The 18,020-nt window shown below is 44.9% G+C and overlaps 1 long non-coding RNA gene across 1 annotated transcript; it reads right to left on the reverse strand.

The window, feature by feature from the left end:
• Positions 1-2,580: 2,580 nt before the first annotated feature.
• LOC141417200 (uncharacterized) lies at positions 2,581-10,357 on the reverse strand. Its single transcript, XR_012441788.1, has 4 exons — positions 10,115-10,357; positions 7,253-7,413; positions 6,251-6,427; positions 2,581-2,815 (listed from the first exon to the last, which is right to left on the reverse strand). It is a non-coding gene; the product is annotated as an uncharacterized lncRNA (long non-coding RNA).
• Between the last annotated feature and the right edge of the window lie 7,663 nt (positions 10,358-18,020).

An 18,020-nucleotide genomic window follows, 5' to 3' on the forward strand; every position in this document is an offset into this window, starting at 1 on the left:
TCCTGACTGGGCTGGCAGTCAGGAAGCCTGAGTTTTGTAACTCCTTGACAAGTCCCTTCCAGTCTTATCTTTGCCACAGAAATCATGTCATCCCTCTGCCTACCTCACACAATTCGTGGGAGGCCTGGACTTCAAACAACCAAGGACTTGGAGTCAGAAAGAGCTCATCTTGTCCAATTTCTTTCCAAATGCAGGAAACCTTTCCAGAGCATTCCTGACAGATGTCCATCCTCCCTCTGCACAAAGATAAATCCTCTAAAGAGCTTAAAGAAAGAACTCATAGAAACACTTCCTATTGCTTGACTGCTCTGACTTTGCATCTTCTTGTGAGCTCAGGTCTGCAAAGCCTGGACCCAGGTCTGTCCTGAGCTGCACTTTGTCTACACAGTAGACAAAGGTCTACAGGAATCTGAACACAGTCATTTGCCTGCCCTTGGACTCTTCCTTTAGATAGCCCACTCATCCTGCTCCAGAAAAGAACACAATTCTATATATGCAATCTGACCACATGGCCTCCCTCAATCTAGTCACTATACTCCTACTAATTAAGCCTGTGACTTCTGTGCATATGTTTTAGTAGACACAGAACACAGTTAGCTCATATTGAGCCTGTGCTCCACTAACTCCTCCAGATCTTTTCCACATAAATGGCTTTCATTTGGAAAATGAAAAATCTCACCATTCCTGTTCATGGTACATTTGATTATTTTGAAACTGAATGTGTGATTTTATACTTCTGTTTTGTTTCAATATGCTGGTTTAGATCTATCTTTTCCATCCATGATAAATCTTTATAAATCCTGATTCTGTCACCTCGTGCTTGAATTGGAAAGCTCTTTCTTACAGCTTTGTGTCATCTGTGGATTTGTTAAGCAAACCTTCACTGTCTTTGATGAAAAGTATTGAGCTGACAGTATTGATCCATGGAGAAACTATTGTATCGGAGTAAAAGAAGGTATCAAGACTGATAGAAATAAAAATTAGTTAAGTTCATAAATTGAGAAAAAGTGTACAGTTCACTAAAATCTTGTGGTTGAAAACAGACACAAAAAGTGGGGGAAGCACCAAATGTTTGTGTCTGGCTACCCGAGATGCCAAGATCACAGATGGAGTTGACCAACAAGGTAAAAAGTATGTAAATCTAAGGCATTCTTACATCCCTTGGTTCTCCAGAAAACAGGGTCCCAGTTATGATAATGACGTACCAGTGAGACACACTACACCCAGATAAAGGATTTAGGATGATGCAATACACAGGCTAGTTCATTTGGTCTTGGTGAACACAACTCCTAGACATGAGAAACACAGAAGTTATGTGTAGAAGACTTCAAATGAGCATGCATCCTGTGGAGCCTGCAGACCTGTTGCAGTCCCCATGGACTGAGCTGCATCCTTGCAGCAATCTTTTTCCCGCTCCCTTGTTACTACTGAACCTAACTGGGCCTAACTGGGGATGATGGGAGATGCAGAAAGGACAAAGGATAGACAGACAGACATGCAGAAAGTTGGGGCCAGGTGTGTTGGGCGCTCAAGTGGAGACGCAAAACAGCCTCATTGCTTCTTACCTCTATTAATTTCTTCTCTTTACACTGCTTCTTTTCTCTATCTTTTCTTTAAGGCCTCACTCCTTTACAATTCTTTAAAAACTTGCTTCTAAAAGTCTTCTTTTCTGTTCTTTAAAGTCTTTTTCCTTAGACTCGCTCTGTGCCATGTTTTCTCTTAGCTGTTCTTTAGCATGATCTCTCTTAGTCTTTGTTCCCAGACTTGCGCTGTCCCATGTTCTCTTTAGCTTTAGCAATTTCCCTTCAGCAATTCTTTTCCCTTCAGCACCCCTCCCTTCAGCCAGCAATTCATTTTCCCCCTTCAGCAATCCTCCCTTCAGCAATTCTCCCTTCAGCAATTTCCTTTCAGCCAAAAACCCCCCATCCAAAAGCCTCCCCTATCCAAAAGCCTCCCCCATCCAAAAGCCCCATGTCCTCCCGAGTCTTTTATATGCAGTAATAAACAAGGAGGTGGAGCAACAGCTCTCAGGGAGGGGCGTGACATTGTAACAGGAGAAACCTGCATTCCTGCTTCTAAACAATTTAGGAAAAGCAGCTGAGCTGCATCTCACCTTCTGACCCTCTTCTGCAGCTGGGGCTGTGCCAAATCTCAGCCTGCAGATTATTTGACATAAACATCTTAGGAAAAGCAGCTGCTCTACATCTTATTCTCACCCTATTCTGTGGCTAGGGCTGTGCCAAACTCAGCCTGAAGAACATTAACTACAACTGTGCTTATGTCCTCATAGGCTTCTCCTACGCCACTCCCCACACATCCTATACCAATAAATCAAAGCACTGCACTTCTGTATCTTCTGTCCTTCCCCACAGTTACCTAGAAAGACCTGGACCAGGAAATTGTGGTGATCTCTCTTCTAAGTAAGATATTTGAAGATGTTTTGTTACTCAACCTGTCCTCTATATTGTTCAGGAGAATAGACCCCTTGAGAGGAAGAAGCACAGTTAAAACTCAGTGTATTTGTCTCCCAAAGCTGCTATAACAAGGGATCACAAACTTAGTGTCATAAATGAGCAGGCATTTATTCTCACACACATCTGAAAGTCAGAAATTCAAAGTCAGTTTCACTGAGACAAAATCCCATGGGAGTCTCTGGGAAAGATCTGTCCCTAGCCTCTTTCAGCTTCTGGGGGTTGCTGGCATTCCTTCACTTGTGGCCATCTTGTTCAAAGTTCTGCCTTCATTGTTGTCTTCTCGCATGTCAGACCTCCCTCTGTCTCTGATAAAGATGATCATGATGGGATGTAAGGTCCACCTAGAAAATCCAGGACAGACTCCCTAGGGAAAGACCCTTCATCACATTTATAAAACCCTTTCCCTTTTTTTTTTTCATTTTTCTTTTATTATTCATATGTGCATACAAGGCTTGGTTCATTTCTCCCCCTTGCCCCCACCCCCTCCCTTACCACCCACTCCGCCCCCTCCCTCTCCCCCCCCAATACCCAGAAGAAACTATTTTGCCCTTATTTCTAATTTTGAAACCCTTTCCCTTTTAAGATTGTATTTAGAAGTTATAGGGAGTTGGATACTGATATTTTTGGTTGGCTAATTTTCAGCCTTCTATACATATGTATAGTCAATTTAAAAATGTCAATCAGTACAAAATTAGCATCAAAAGTCCACCTGGGCTACAATTTATTGGATATCCTGGGATAATCACTCCTTAGTCAGCATCATGGGAATGAAAGCTTATACATCCAGTTCTCAACAGCTGGATACATAAAATGCATAAAATCATCCCAGGAATGTATAAAGTGCTACTACTCACTCCCAAAGAGAAATGACCCAGGGTCCACACATGGAAAAAAGGAACCATTTAAATCTCCCTAAGGGTGTTCTTCTTATGATATACTTCCCTGTAGGCATGATGAGTTTGGGGTTCCATCAACAATGCTGCAGGTGGGATTCCCCTAGAGACAGACTCTGATATGGAATAAGGCATGCACAAAAGTATATGAAGTGCCCTTGGGGTCAACACCAGTGGAAGGAAGGAGAAGGGCAAAAAAAGACTAGTACATGACATCAACAGCTGCCTTGGCCAACTGATACAGTGCTGTGGCACTGGAGTGATACTTCACCATTACCCTGAGGTGAGCCAAGGTGACCATGCCTTTTTATCTCACATCAAATTAGTCACTGGATGTGGTTTGCACGTGGAAATGAGTGAGCTCAGGCAAGATGGATCTCTGCAGCTGAGATGATCCCTGAAGAGGCTGGAGCCATCTACAGTTTATATTCCCAGAATTGGACAGGTCCTTCCTTGAAGAGGAACCTCAGTCACGTATCACAGCTTCCAGTACTGCCAGGATGATGCACTCTTCATTCTCAGTGAATACTAAGGCACCATCATGGAGCAGCCTCAGGGCAGATAAACCATCCAGAACAGAATGTGGACAGCTACAAAGTCTCATGTTTGCCTTTATATTCTTTTGCAGTTTTGTTTGCTTTTGCATTTAAGGTATTTCTAGAACTTACTATCAAAAATGCAGTTTTAACCAGGTGTGTAATCCCAGTTACATGGGAAGCATAAGTAGAATTGTGGTCTAAGGCCAGCCCTGGACAAAAACATGAGCCCCTATCTGAAAAATAAATAAAAGCAAAAAAGGACTTAGGGTGTTGTTCAACTGGTAGAGCTCCTACCTGGCAAGCAAAGGCCCTGAGTTCAAACCCCACTACAACCAAAAAAAAAAAAAATCAGTTTCCTTCAAAAAAATATTCAATACCCAGGAGTAAAACAAAGATGCGACTCTAGCCATTACTATTCAACATTATACTAAAGGTTATATCCAGGAAAAGTAAGCAAGAAGATGAAAAAGGGCACCTATACTGGAAAGAAAGAAGTAAACTATGTTTCTAGATGACATACTCTTGCACATAGAAAAATCCTAAAGTATCCACTAAATATATACATATTAAAATTAATAACAATTTCACTATTATACAAGATCAATATACAAAAGTTAACTGAATATCTATACATATTTGTGATGCACAATCTGAAAATGAAATTAAGAAACTTATTTCATTTACAATAGTATTAAAAATAAAATTTTTTTAAATACATTCAATAAAAGAAGTCTAAAACATATACTACCCAAACTACAAAACATTGTTGAAAGAAATTTAAAAACATAAAATAAATGTTGATCAGTTGAAAAAATAATAAATGTAAAAACATCCTATGCTTATGGATCAGAAACAATACTGTTAAAATTAACATAAATAAAACATAAATAAAAAAATAAAAACATAAATAAATGTTGATCAGTTGAAAAAATAATAAATGTAAAAACATCCTATGCTTATGGATCAGAAAACAATACTGTTAAAATTACCCCCAAAGGTCTACAGATTCAAGGAAATCCTATCAAAATTCCAAGGACCTGACAGTCATGGTGGTGCATCTGCAAGCCCAGCACTCAGGATGCTGAGGCAGGAGGATTGCCAATTTGAGGACAGCCTGGGCTATATAACAAGACTGTATCTTAAAAAATTTTTTTTGAAGAACTTTTGAAGAAATGAGAAAGCTTATCTTCAAATTCATATGGAATTGCAAGAAGCCCAAATAATCTTGAAAGAAAAAAGAACAAAGTTGGAGGACTCACACTTCCCAACTTAAAAACTTACTAAAAAACTGCAGTAATCAAAACAGTGCAGTTGTGGACCACATTGTTTAAGTGTCATATGTTGATGGAATAGAATTCAGTTCCAGAAATCAGCCCAACATCTATGGCAAATTGATTCCGACAAGTGTGCCAGAACCATTTAGTAAGGAAAGAACAGACTTCGACAAGTGGTGCTGAAATAACTGGATATTCACATGCAAAAGAATGAGATAAATCCCCTACACCATACTACATACAAAAGTTATCTCAAAATGGGTCAAGAACCTCAAGGTAAACTGTAATTATGAAACTCTTAGAAGAAAGCACAGGTGCAAATCTCAGTGACCTCGGATTAGATAATCATTTTTCAACTATTACCACCTAAGTAATAAAAAATAGATAGATTGGACTTAATCAAAGCTGAAGACTTTTGTGTAATGAAGAAAATGGGGTTCTAACCACAGAATAAAGAAAACAGTTCTGACGGGAGACAGGAAAGGATACTGAGGGATGAAGAGGACAGAGGTACAGCGCATGCACACATGTGAAGACAGCCTAATAAAACCCGCCACTTGAAAGAGGAGGGAAAAGGGAGAAGCGGATGGGAAGAAAATGGAGGGGGCGAGTTTGTTCAGGGTACACAAAATACAGGTATGGAATTACCACAATGAAATCTCATATTATTAATGTATGATAAATAAAAATTTTTAAAAAGGAATAAATCATCTTGTAGCTTTCACAGAAAGAAAGCAAGTCGCTGGTGGAGTGGCTCAAGTGGTAGAGCACCTGCCTAGCAAGCATGAAGCCCTGTGTTCAAACCCCAGTACCACCAAAAAAAAAAAAAAAGGCTGAACAAGAAAATAATTCCAGCTCATGGATCTAATAAGGGACTTGAATCTTGAACATATGAAGAACTACTACGAGGTTGGGGGCACAGCTCAGTGGAAGAACATGAGCTTAGTGTGTGTAAGGCTCTGGGTTCAATCCACAGCACTGAGAGAGAAAAAGAGTCTGAATAGACACTTGTCCAAAGAAAATATGAAAGTGAGTAATACACACAGGAAAAGACCCCCATGATCACTAACCATTAAGGAATGAAAATGAGAACCTCCATAAGATAGCACTCCATGCCAATATAATGACTGCAATAAAAAAATACCGAAGTATAGGCATTGGTGAGGATGCAGAGAGACTGGAGACTTCATATACTGCTGGCAGACGTATAAAATGGCTCAGCTCTTCTGAAGGTGAAACCGTACGACCTAGCAAGAGAAGTGATAATGTGTCACACAAGAACTTGTATACAAATGCTCAAACTGTTTTTTTGAAAGAAGTACTCACTACACATAGCACAAGCTGACCTCAAACTTGCAATTCTCCTGCCTCCCCACTCCCAAAATCTGGGATTGCAGATGTGCCACACACACCCAGCACCACATCAGCATTATCTTTTTTAATTTTTGTATTAATTTATTCACATGTGCATACATTGTCAGCATTATTTTTAATACTAAAAAGTAGAAGCAACTCAAATGTCCCTCAACTGATGTTTGGATAAGTAAGATATGATCTATACGTACAATGGGAAATTGTTTGGCAATAAAGAGAAATTCAGTATTAATACATCCAACAAAAGAGGTAAACATTGAAAATATGCTAAGTGAAATAAGCTGGACCTGAAGCAGACTTTCTCCCTCATCTCCCTCCACCTTCCATCCAGGCTGCCCTTCTCAGCTCCTCAACAATACAAGTGTTCCTGCTGTATCCTAAGCTCCACGAGAATGGAAAATTCAACAACATCTTTTTAAAAAACTTTTTGAGACAAGTCTGTGTAGTCCAGGCTGGCCTCGAACTCACAATCTTCCTGCCTCAGTCTCCCAAGTTCTAAGATTACAGGTTTGTGCCACTATGCCAGCTCTTGTTCACCATGTTTACCCACAACACTGGGCTTCATGGAGACACCCTATGTGCATCATGGAGAAAGTACTAAATAACTATTTGCTAAGTGAATACGTGAGTAAATAAATGAGGTAAATGTATGACATCTGTTAAGAGGGTCACACAGGAAACACTGAAGGTATACAGACATGAAAACTGTCTCTTCAGAGAGATGACTGGGAAGGCAATTCCATCCAATTCTAGGATTCCTGTAACAGAGAGGACTTGAAAAACAAGCAGGATCTTGGAGGAGGATGGAAACTTCCAAATCATCTTGCCCAAGCGTTGCATGTTCTCTCTCATGTAGAAGCTAAAAATAAAAAATTCATCTGAAATCAAAACAGTGATTACTAGAGACTAGGAAGTGGAGGGGAGAAAGGGGGAGGTCAGTTTTAATATGCTATATGCACCTATGGAAATATGCAGAAAGTCCATTAATATGTGTTAATAAAATGTAATGAAAATATCATCTTATCCATAGTCCTACTTTCTTGAGCTGAATTCTAAAGTTAGATTGCCATATCACATTACTCCATTGTTTCAAAACAAGATTTGTGGGATAAAATCCAAACTTACTGGCATAGCACACAAGGTTGAATAATCTAGCCACTGTCCAGGTTGTCTACCATAATTACCACCAACAGCTACTGCAAATGACATGACATTTTCCAAATAAGTCCAATTTTTTTAATCTCACAGCTTTGTGCACAATGTTCCCTTTGCCTGGGTGTTTCTCCTGTGTTAAAAACTTAAGATAAATTTAGCAGAGCTCATTTGAACAAAGAACATTTATGAATAAGGCAGCACTGAGAACCAGGAGAGGTTCAGAAAGCTCCACTTAACAAGACAGGCAGCAGTATTTATTGACAGGAAAAGGAAGTGACATACAGAAACAGCTTGATTGGATACAGCTCTGTTTCCCTTATTTGGGTGTGGTGTGATGCGTTGGTAGTCTGTGATTGGTTGGTTCTCAGCTGCTATGATTGGCTGAGACTCAGCTGTTTGTTATAAGAATGTACTCTTTTGTTTTGGTTTGGTTTTTGTTGTTGTTTTTGTTTTGCAGGACTATGGTTTGAACTCAAGGCTTCTCACTTGCAAAGCAACCTCTCTACTACTTGAGCCATACCTCCAAGTCCATTTTGTCCTGGTTATTTTTGGAGATGGGATCTCACTATTTGCTGGGGCTGGCCTTGAACTGTAATCTTCCCAATCTCAGCCTCCCAAGTAGTTAGGATTACAGATGTGAGCCACAGGTACCCAGCAAGAATATACTCTTAATTGTAGTTTGCTTGCATACTAAGTTAGATTGCATACTAAGTTTGCTATGTTGGGACTCACAGCATGGAGGCAGCTTTAAGCCAAACGTAAGTTGATTTGACACCTACATTATCATTTCCATTCTTCCAGGTCTGACAAACTTCTATTTAGGCTGTACCAAAAATCTAATTCCTCTACAAAGACTTCCTCAACCTTTTAAAGATAGCTACCACTTCCTCTGGACAGTTGCAGTACTTTCCTTCTGATTTACAACATCAGGTGACATACCATGTAAAGGATAGGTTATAAAGTCAACACACAAGAAAAAAGTCCCTCAGAGGGGTGCAAAGTCATGGTACATTTCCCAACCAGTTTAATAAGCCTGTTCCCTTCAGTATTAGAACATGTTGGTACTGCAAAAAAATGGTGGGCTTGTGCTTAAGATCTATGTCATGTGAGAAATGCACACACATCTTTACTTGAATTACCCTCGGTACAGAAAGCTTGTACCGTATAAGGTGTGGGAGAACTGAGTCTGTCCTGGTGGACAAAGATTCTTACCTCTCGTTGCCTGCTCCCACTAGGAATAGCAGATGGAAGGGCTGTCAGAATCACCCTCACCAGCTACCCCAAAGGAGAAGTGACCCATGGTCCATTTTATCTCGCTAAGCATGTAAAAGTTAAATTGAGTCTAAAGCATTATACTTAGAACCTGAACTTAAGCCATGGTTCCACATAACCCAGGCCTATAAGAATTTACATTAAAAAAAAAAGACTATAGTCACATAGGAATTCCCTGAAGGAATGTCCACTCTTATTTCTTTTACTGGAATGTATTAAAAGTGATCTAACTCATACCCCCAAACCAGTCTTGATCAGAATTCCTTTCCTCTATTTCAAATATCTCTCATACCTAACTTAGTAATATAGACAGTCTCCCAAGCAAATCCCCAAACCTTCCTCTCCAGAGCCAATATGTTGTTTCTTTCCCTCTCCATCTTTCTCATTCTTTATCTTTATTCTGGAGATCAGCCTAGCACCTCTAGTTTCCTTTCCCCTTCTATCCTCACTCTCTAGACTCTCCCTACTGCAGAGATGGTTGGGCCATGACTCATTGCTATGCATGTGTGCACATGTGTCCCCTCCCATGCTTTTAAAATATTTATTTGAGCAGGGCTTTGGTGGTTCACACCTGTGTTCCTAGCTACTTAGGAGGCAGAGATCAGGAGGACTGAGGTTCAAGGGCAGCCCAGACAGAAAGTGAGACCCTATCTTAAAAGACCCAACACAAAAAAGGGCTGGCAGAGCTGCTCAAGTGGTAGCACACCTGCCTAGCAAGGGTGAGGCTCTGAGTTCAAACCCCAGTACTTCCAAAAACAAAAATTTGAATTGATTGCCAACTGATGAGATTTACATGTTGAAAAGTCAGGTTTCTGGCCTTTCTTAAAAAATTAGATGTAACAATCCTGGGCCCTCTTTCCTTAGTAGAAGTGACTAGAGCCAAGGAGCTTTAGTAAGTCCTCTGATGGGACTTACTCACCAGTTCCCTACACTCTTAACTGTCCTACCTCATCACTCTTACTGCTTGTGGACCTTGTAAGCATTTGAGTTGGTGTCTCTTGCTCTGCCCACAGCTCCTATTCTGCTTCCTAGGTCTGAAACCCAGGTCCTTTAGCTGTGGCATGAACAGCAAGCAGGAAGCAAGTTAAATCAAGTCTTTGTCACCTAATCCCACACCAGACACAGATTCTTACCAAGAAAAGGGTAGTTCACTTCTTTCTGCACCTCTAGTGTGCTTGGTCCTGAGTAGGCACTGAGTTGGCCGTGGGCTCAGAACAAAGCAAAAGCAATGGAAATTCCTCTCATGTAATTGAATTGTACATTTTCATTTTCTTTCATCCAGGCCTTTTCCCCTCTGTGCTGCAGACTCACCAGCTCTCCACCAGCCCAGAGCCAGGCCTGGGCAAGGAGCAGTTGAAGAGAAGTGACAGGAAGAAGGGTCAGGGTACAAGACAGTCTCAGGTACAACTTGCAGGCCAAGAGGCAGGGACTCCAGCCAAGTACTGTGTCATTCCCCTCCGATCTGGCTTGACTCTTCCACTCCCCAGCCCAGGCAGGCTGTGACCAGGCAGCGTCAAATGTGCTCCTCTCCAGCCCAGAGCTAGGGCCCAAAGCTGCCTTGTTTCAGCAAATGATGACTTTTTAATTTTGAGCCTTTTGTCCCTGGTGAGAGAGGTGGAGAGTGAGTTGAAGTTGGCATCTGGATTCTGCAAAATCAGAGGGACTTTGGCAGGGAGTGATCTTGGGAGGTCATCTACCCTCTGCCTGCTCTATATTTTCTTTTGTCCAGAGCCCACACAGGCCCACCTCCTTCAAGAAGCCTTCCTGGACTACCCGTCTTAGCTGCTCTTTTTCTCTGCCCTCCCGATGACCCCCAAAACACCCAAGTGAAGTATTCTATCTGAGAGGCAGGTGCTGGTTGAACTTGGAGCAGACAAATACATTGAGGTCTTAAATTTGATTCTCACAGTGGGTGTGTCACCTTGCAAAAATTACTTGGCCCCTCTGAGCTGCAGTTACTGAAAATGGAAAGAGACCCCTTCCTGACTACTCACAGGTTGTTCAGAGGGTTTAATGAGGTAGTGGGTGGTGACAAGCTGACAGAAAAAAGGAAAGAAAAACACCTTCCTCTGTTAGCCATAGCTCTGGAGAGCAGGCTCCTCACTCCCCAACCTCCGGGGAGCCTGTGACACTGGGAGCTCCTTGGAGGCAGATTTTTGTCTCCTAGCAACACTCCAACAACTCACTCCCCAGAAGAGGCTCACTGAGAGTTACCTGGGTGACTGAGAGAACTGAGGCATGACTTGGGCCTGACCCCTGAGTCCTCAGGACCCAGTCTGGCGCAGGTGACAAGATGCTGACATCTTAGGGGATTTCAGACAAGTGGCCATTGCAGCTTGCACGCTTATTCTCTATCTTTGGAATGAGTTCTCTGGGAGCAAAGAAGTGCAGAGAGCTAGAGGGGGGCCCATGTGTTTAAGAGTGAGCTTGGCGACTCTGGGCACTGAACTCAACATGGGTGCTAGGTCCTTAGGACTTGAGGCTACAGGCCAGGGGTGGAGGGGACTTAGCTGGCAGATGAAAAGCCCTGGTTTATTGGGGACCTTATCTGGACACCTCAGGAGATGCTCAGAGCAGCAAATATAAACAAAGACCAAGGAGATTTTTTTTCCCCAAAGCAATTATTAAAATCACAGTCCTGGCATCTTGCCAGGCTAGTCTTAGACTCTGTGGTCCCACAGCCCCAGCCTCCACTCTTGTACAACTCAAGGTGACAGCTGCCCTTACCAAGGGGCACTTTGCGGTCAGGCACTGAAGGTGGAGCTGGCTCTAGGAGCCCACCTGCTAACTGGCCCAAGATAAATCCCAGTTGGTCAAGAAATACCTCATAGTGTTTGCCAACTGGGAGCCAACGGCCTCCCACTCCTCCTCCAGGCCTTGTGTCTCCCTGCCAGGAGGCTTAAAGGCCAGGTTAGCAACAGAAGTGCAATTTCTGCCCCTGGGGGTGGGAGAGAATTGGGTCTGGTTTTGAAAGCAAAGTCACCAGTTTTTATGCAGAGATGAGAGGGTTCGGATTCTAGAGTAAGACACTTCCAAGCTAACCCACAATCCCTTCCTCCAACTTTCACTTGGACATTCAGATCTGAAACTGAGCTTATGCTGTGGGTCGGGATCACCACAGCCAACAGGCCCCAGGCTATTGGGAAGACCCCAACTGACTGGGTAATTTCCTGGCATTGCTTCAAACTGTTTTGTTACCCCTACCTCATATGCTACTCAATTTTGTCCTCACAACCAGCAGTGATGGAGGCAGGGCCAAGATCATTATACCCATTGCACAGATGGAGAAACTGAGGCCCAGAGAGAGAAAGCATTACCCACTACAGACCATACCACAAGCACTGGGATCAAGCCAGTCTTGTTATAAGTAACACAAAGAGCATGAGAAGTTAGTTGGCCTCAGGTTCAAATTCCAGTTCAGTCATTTACTGCAAACCCTGAGGCAAATTCATGGCCATTTCTGACCCTCATCTGAAAAAAGGAAGGCCAATAGTGCCACCTTGCAGGGCACTTTGTGGGCTGGGGTGCCGCTCTGTGGTTGAGAGCGTGCCTACCATGTGCAAGGCCCAGGGTTCAGTACCCAGCATGGCAAAAAAAAAAAGACTCATGGGACTGTTTGTGACACGAAATGGGAAGAATAATGAAGGAAGCGACCAGCACATTTCTCAGCGCATGCAACAGACACTTAATATTTGTCCCTCCCAAAGTGAATGTGAGGTGAGCTATGAAATTCAGCACAAACTGAGCTGTGTGTGCCAAGGATGCAAGTGGGTAAATTGGTATTAGTTATGTTTCCACTGTTTTCTGTTTTATTAAATCAACTCATAAATTTTAAAACATGCATTTTTAAACAAAAGGAAAATCACATCAGGTAGAATGCAGGAATACTAAGGAATTTAAAGGGAATAGAAATAAGCATGGCCAGAATCACAAGACAGGAAGTACTTTTGAGGTTGATGGACATGACCTTGGCGTCTGCCCTGTCCACAGGCTGCATTCTCACTGACCAGTGCCAGGCAGCAGGCAACTCGTTGCAGTCTCCCCAGCTCAGTTGCAAAGAGGCACTCTTGCAAGAACCCTTACATAAGCCAGGTCACTCAGTGAACTGTGACTCTGCAAAGGCAGAGCCATTGTTCAGGAATGTGTGTCATTATGGAGGTCACAGGACTCTGGCTGCCTGTCCCCAGGGCATGCTGACCGATGGAGCATGGGCAAGGGGTCAGGCACCTCCCTAGTGCTGCCCACACCTGGAACCCACATGGACCACTCCCCTCACTGAGCACTGGGTCCTAATTACTGTGGCATTTAGGAGCCTCCAGGAGGGCCTGAGACCCCCTCGCCCATCCTCTTGCCCCTTCTTTCCCTTCTTTAGCATCTCTCGCTTCACTGATGATGACATTTTCACCAAGTGGCAATGACAAGAGAAATTAGTCCACAGCCTTTGGCAACTGAACATTGAGCATTCAGATTAAACTTTCAAAGGGGAAATACAATCTGCACATGCAGGGAAAATCATTTGGTATTTGAGAAGGACTTCAGGGTGGGAGAGGCAGGACATGCCACAGATCCTCAAGGGAGTTGAACAGGGAGGAGGCTGAGAGCAACATTCAGACTGGCACACTCCGAGGGTCCACGTATGCTCTTAACTACAACCAAAACCTGTCAGGGAGCTCGGTGGCTTAATGAGCCCATCAAGCCGGGGTACACCGACCATAACATCTCAGCTAATTGGCCACAGCATCTCTCTCCCTTCAGCTCCCCTCTGGCTTCCCCATGCACCACCCCCCACCTTCCTAATCATGGGAAATGATGAAGAAAGCCTGGCGTGAAGCAGGGCAGGGCAGAACTCTCCTTGGGTGCCCCTGGCACTCCTCTCTGAGTTTTTTTTAAAGTCCGAGAATTTGACCTTATGAAGGGCTGTTCCTGCTAGTGGAAGGCAGAGCCAGATGCCCATGTGATGAAGCAAACCTCTACAGGGCACAGGAGCTATCTCCCTTGCTTCTGTATTGTAGCCTATATGTGGGGCCAGGTTCAAGGGTCGGGATAGCTGTAAACTGAGTCCCCAGGGATGCTGCACAATGTTACAGACATACCAGTGTCTGCAGGTCCTCCTAGAGTTGTGCAGTGGGCAACCTGCACAGCCATTTTCAGCAGTCCAGGAGCCCCCACACCGGAGAGTTTCCCCACCCCACTCCACTCACAATGCCTAGCGCAACTTCTGGCACAGTGCATCCTTGACCTTCAATACATTCTTTTCATACATCTTTTGCTGCTGGAGGAAATATGTGATGAGTCTAACTTCATTAAGGTCTGAGTTCAGCTGTTCTACCACAGCGAGCATTTTTCTCCATCATGGCTATCAAGCTGGCCTTCCCGTGGACAAGAGGACAAGGAGCCTTGGGCTCTCTGGCTGCCTCTAGCTCTTACTAAACTCGATGGTCTCTTGGGCCTTGACTTCCTCATCCATAAAGTGAGACTGTCGGACTTTGACCTCTAAAACTCCTTCTGGTGCTGTCATTCAGGCTGTGAGGACAATTCCCCCAGCTAAATCCAGTGAGATACAGATGACTGGAACCTCTTCTTCTCTTGGTCCTCTGTGTTGGATTGATTCTCAGCCTAGCTTTCACTTTCACAGTGAAAGCGCCCAACACTTGAGCAACCCCAGCAGAAAAAGCTCTTGTCTTCACATAAACAAAAAAATGCAGTCTCTCTGAGAAAATGTAGTCACATGCTCATCCTAAGGGTCATCTGATGTTTTGGTTGACCAGTGAGGGTCAGGCCCACTCCCACCACAATTTCCTGGGCTGAGAGTTGGGAAGAAATGGTTCTCCAAGCCAGGTGTGGTGATGCATGTATGTCTGTAATCCCAGCTACTCAAGAGGCTAAAGCAGGAGGATGGAGAATTCCAGATCAGCCTTGAGGACATAGAAAGAGATCTTGTCATAAAAATAAGAGTGAGAGAAAGGAAAGAAGGAAGGGATGAAAGAGAGAGGGGGAAGGAGATAGAGAGAGGTAGAGCATGAGGGAGGTGGGGGAGGAAGGAGGGAAGGTTGGGTCTCCAGAGGAAATACTGGAGGGGAGCCCTGAGAGGTCAGAAGAAGCCATGTTAAGTTCATTTTGTGAGAGTTGCAGCATGTTAAAATAAATAAGTGCCAAAAGATGTTTACAAAAAATATGAGACATTCTTGATGGCATTTTCAACCATCTAATGATTTCATGCAAGGAAAAGAATTCAATGTGATGGTGCTAATCACACAATAAATACAGAATTGTGTTGAAACATTAATTTGTAGAGTGCTACAGACTGGGTGTTCCTTAGTGGAAATCCCTTGCACTTGGGGAAGTAACGACATTTCTCAGTGCAGTTGGTGGGTCCTATGACCGGAAGTGAGGGCTCCTGGGACACTGTTCTGCTGTAGATGTATCCGGTTTTCATGACAGTTCTCTGGCAGTTGGAAGCAAAACAGTGTCTTGCAGAAGAGGGGCTTTTCTGCAATCACACTAAGTCACTCTGACTTTACAGCAGGGCTGATGTGTGTATAATCTTATTGGTAGACTATATAAAAAGTACAATTTTGGAGCCAAATATGGTGGTACACACCTGTACTGCAGCACTCAGGAGGAGGACACAATAGGATAATGAGTTTGAGGCTAGCCAGAGTTACACAGTGAGAATCTGTCTCCAAAAAAAGTGCAATTTTGAGGCTCTTTTGTAAAAGTGCATCAGAAGCCAAATGGCCTTCTTACTCCATCACATGCAAATGAGACTAAAAGTAAGGGACAAAGTGGGGTGAGGTAGAAGGTGGCACACCCTCAAGAGTGTAAGAACTTCAAAACTCTTATTTTTTCTGTGTTATTTTAACTCCTAAAGCTATGGTTCATGTTTTTTTCATTAATTTTCTTTCAACAAAGTCAGAATTAACATAGGGAAGGATAGTGGGGAAGGACAAGAAAATAGTCACACACATTTGGCTGAACACAACAGACAGCCTTACCAGCTAGCAGAAGCCAAAAGTTTTGCAGAAAATGAATGGGATTGTTTAACACAGGGAGCAAAGGTTTTAATCGAGAACATGTTAGGAGGTCAGGATTTGAGCACCTTGAACTAATGGCTGGCAGAAACCTTGGTTCTAACAGACGTCTCTGATGAGCACAGACAGGAGGTTTTTGGAGGGTCATCTTGCCCACAGCTGGGTGTGGCTTCCCAGGTAGGCGGCTGGAGTACCTGTTCTTGTGCCCACCCTGTTCTTTTGAAGAGTCCTTACCATTTTATGAGTTTACAGAAAAGGAGAATTAGGGTGAGGGAAGCAGACAGCTGGTAGGATGGTTTGCAATCTAAACATAAAAGCTTTCTCCTCGCCTTTGGGTCTTTGGATTTCTGTGGCTGCTTGCAGACATGGCTGTTGTTGATTTTCTCTGACAAAGACTCATTCTACACGCGCTCAAATGAAAACACTAATAGTGGACTGAGGGGTAATTAGAGAGCCCGAGTTTAATTCTGCTGACATTATCCTGCTATGTGAAGGGTTGAGCTTCCCACCCGCTAGTAAGCAATTACCCAGAGCAGCCCCTCTGCCTGGGAGGCTGCGGCTGTGTCAAAGTCAGGCAGCGCTGGCAGGAGATGGGGGAGGGAAGAGGAAGATGGGGGCAGGGTGAAGCTCAGGAGGACGGACTGGACAGCCACAGCCGAAGCCAGAGAGAGACGGGGATGAAAGAGAGGCAGCAAGGATCCAGACGGGATTCTAAGTACAGATGGGGATGTGGGGGAGAAAGGGGAAGCTGGTGGAGAGGGAGAAGACAGAGATGAGAGACGGGACAAGGAAGCGAACAGATCCAAGATAGAGCGGAGGGGTGGAGAAAGACTATGAAGGACAAAAAGAGGGGGGTGAAATGTAATAGGAGGGAAGAAAGAAAAGAGGGACCAGGGTGGACCCAGGCGTTGGCGCCAGAGTGGGAAGGAGAAGAAGAGAGACCTCAAGGGCGCCTTCCTTGCTGCCAGAGCCCCCCTGGCCAGTGCACCATCATCACCCAGGCCCAGGGCTGCCCTCCCCGCCCCATCTCCTCCGCTGCCGTCACCCGAGGGGTGCTTGGTCCCCCAGAGCGGCTGAGCTGGCCTGGGTTGCGCAGGCGTGCGGAGCCTCTGTGGGACGCACGCGGAGGGACGCGGCCAGGCAGGGACGAGCGACCCGCGAGGCCGGGCGTCGCCGGGAGCCCGGGAGCCTGGAGACGCATCGACCATGTCCCCACGTGGGGGGATGCGGGCCACGGGAACGTGGCGGGCGGCGGGAGAGCCGCGGCCGATTGATCCCAAGGCGGGGCCTCGGCTCAGGGGCCGCCATCGATCGATCGGCGGGCTGATTGATGACAGAGGCGTTTCCTGGCGGCCCGCGCCTGCCGCGCTCCCCACTGGGCCCGCGAGGCCCGGGTAAGTGGAGAGAATTGGACCGGGCGGCGCCGAGGCACATCCGCCCCGCGCGGGTGCCGGGACCCAGCTCGCCGCAATTAAGACGGTGTGTCTAAATGGGCCAAGCCCGTCGCGGAGCATGTCCGGCGCCTCGTGTGCCGCCGAGGCGTGATCTGCCAGCCCCGCAGCCTGCCCAGGGCGCCGGGGCCCCAGCTGCGTGCAGCCCGCGTCTATGCGGTGCTGGCCCCGCCCGGGCAGGTCCCTTAAACGGGACGAGCTCAGTGATCCTGATGGGCGTTGGGCCTTCTCTAAGTCTCTTTCTGTCTCTGATTCCAAGAGTGATTCTGCCAGCTCATGGGTTGATAGCCCTTGTAGCCAGAGTTTATTTAGCCTCGTGTCATCAGAACTGTCCTTTCCCTGAAGGCAGCAGCCAGGACCGTGAGTTCACTGCTGTGTGCACAGTACTGAGCAGACACTCCGACAGTGAATGTGAGCTCCACCAATGAGTGATAAGTAAGTGAAGGAATCCGAGTCACGACAATACTAGTCTAACCTTCATATAACTTTCGCCTAGAACATAGGATGTGCTAGCGCGGCTAGTCTCGCAGGTCGTTTAGGAGCTGGGCAGTGGCAGC

This window comes from Castor canadensis, chromosome 15 (assembly GCF_047511655.1).
Source record: "Castor canadensis chromosome 15, mCasCan1.hap1v2, whole genome shotgun sequence".
In the NCBI taxonomy this organism is placed as follows: domain Eukaryota; kingdom Metazoa; phylum Chordata; class Mammalia; order Rodentia; family Castoridae; genus Castor; species Castor canadensis.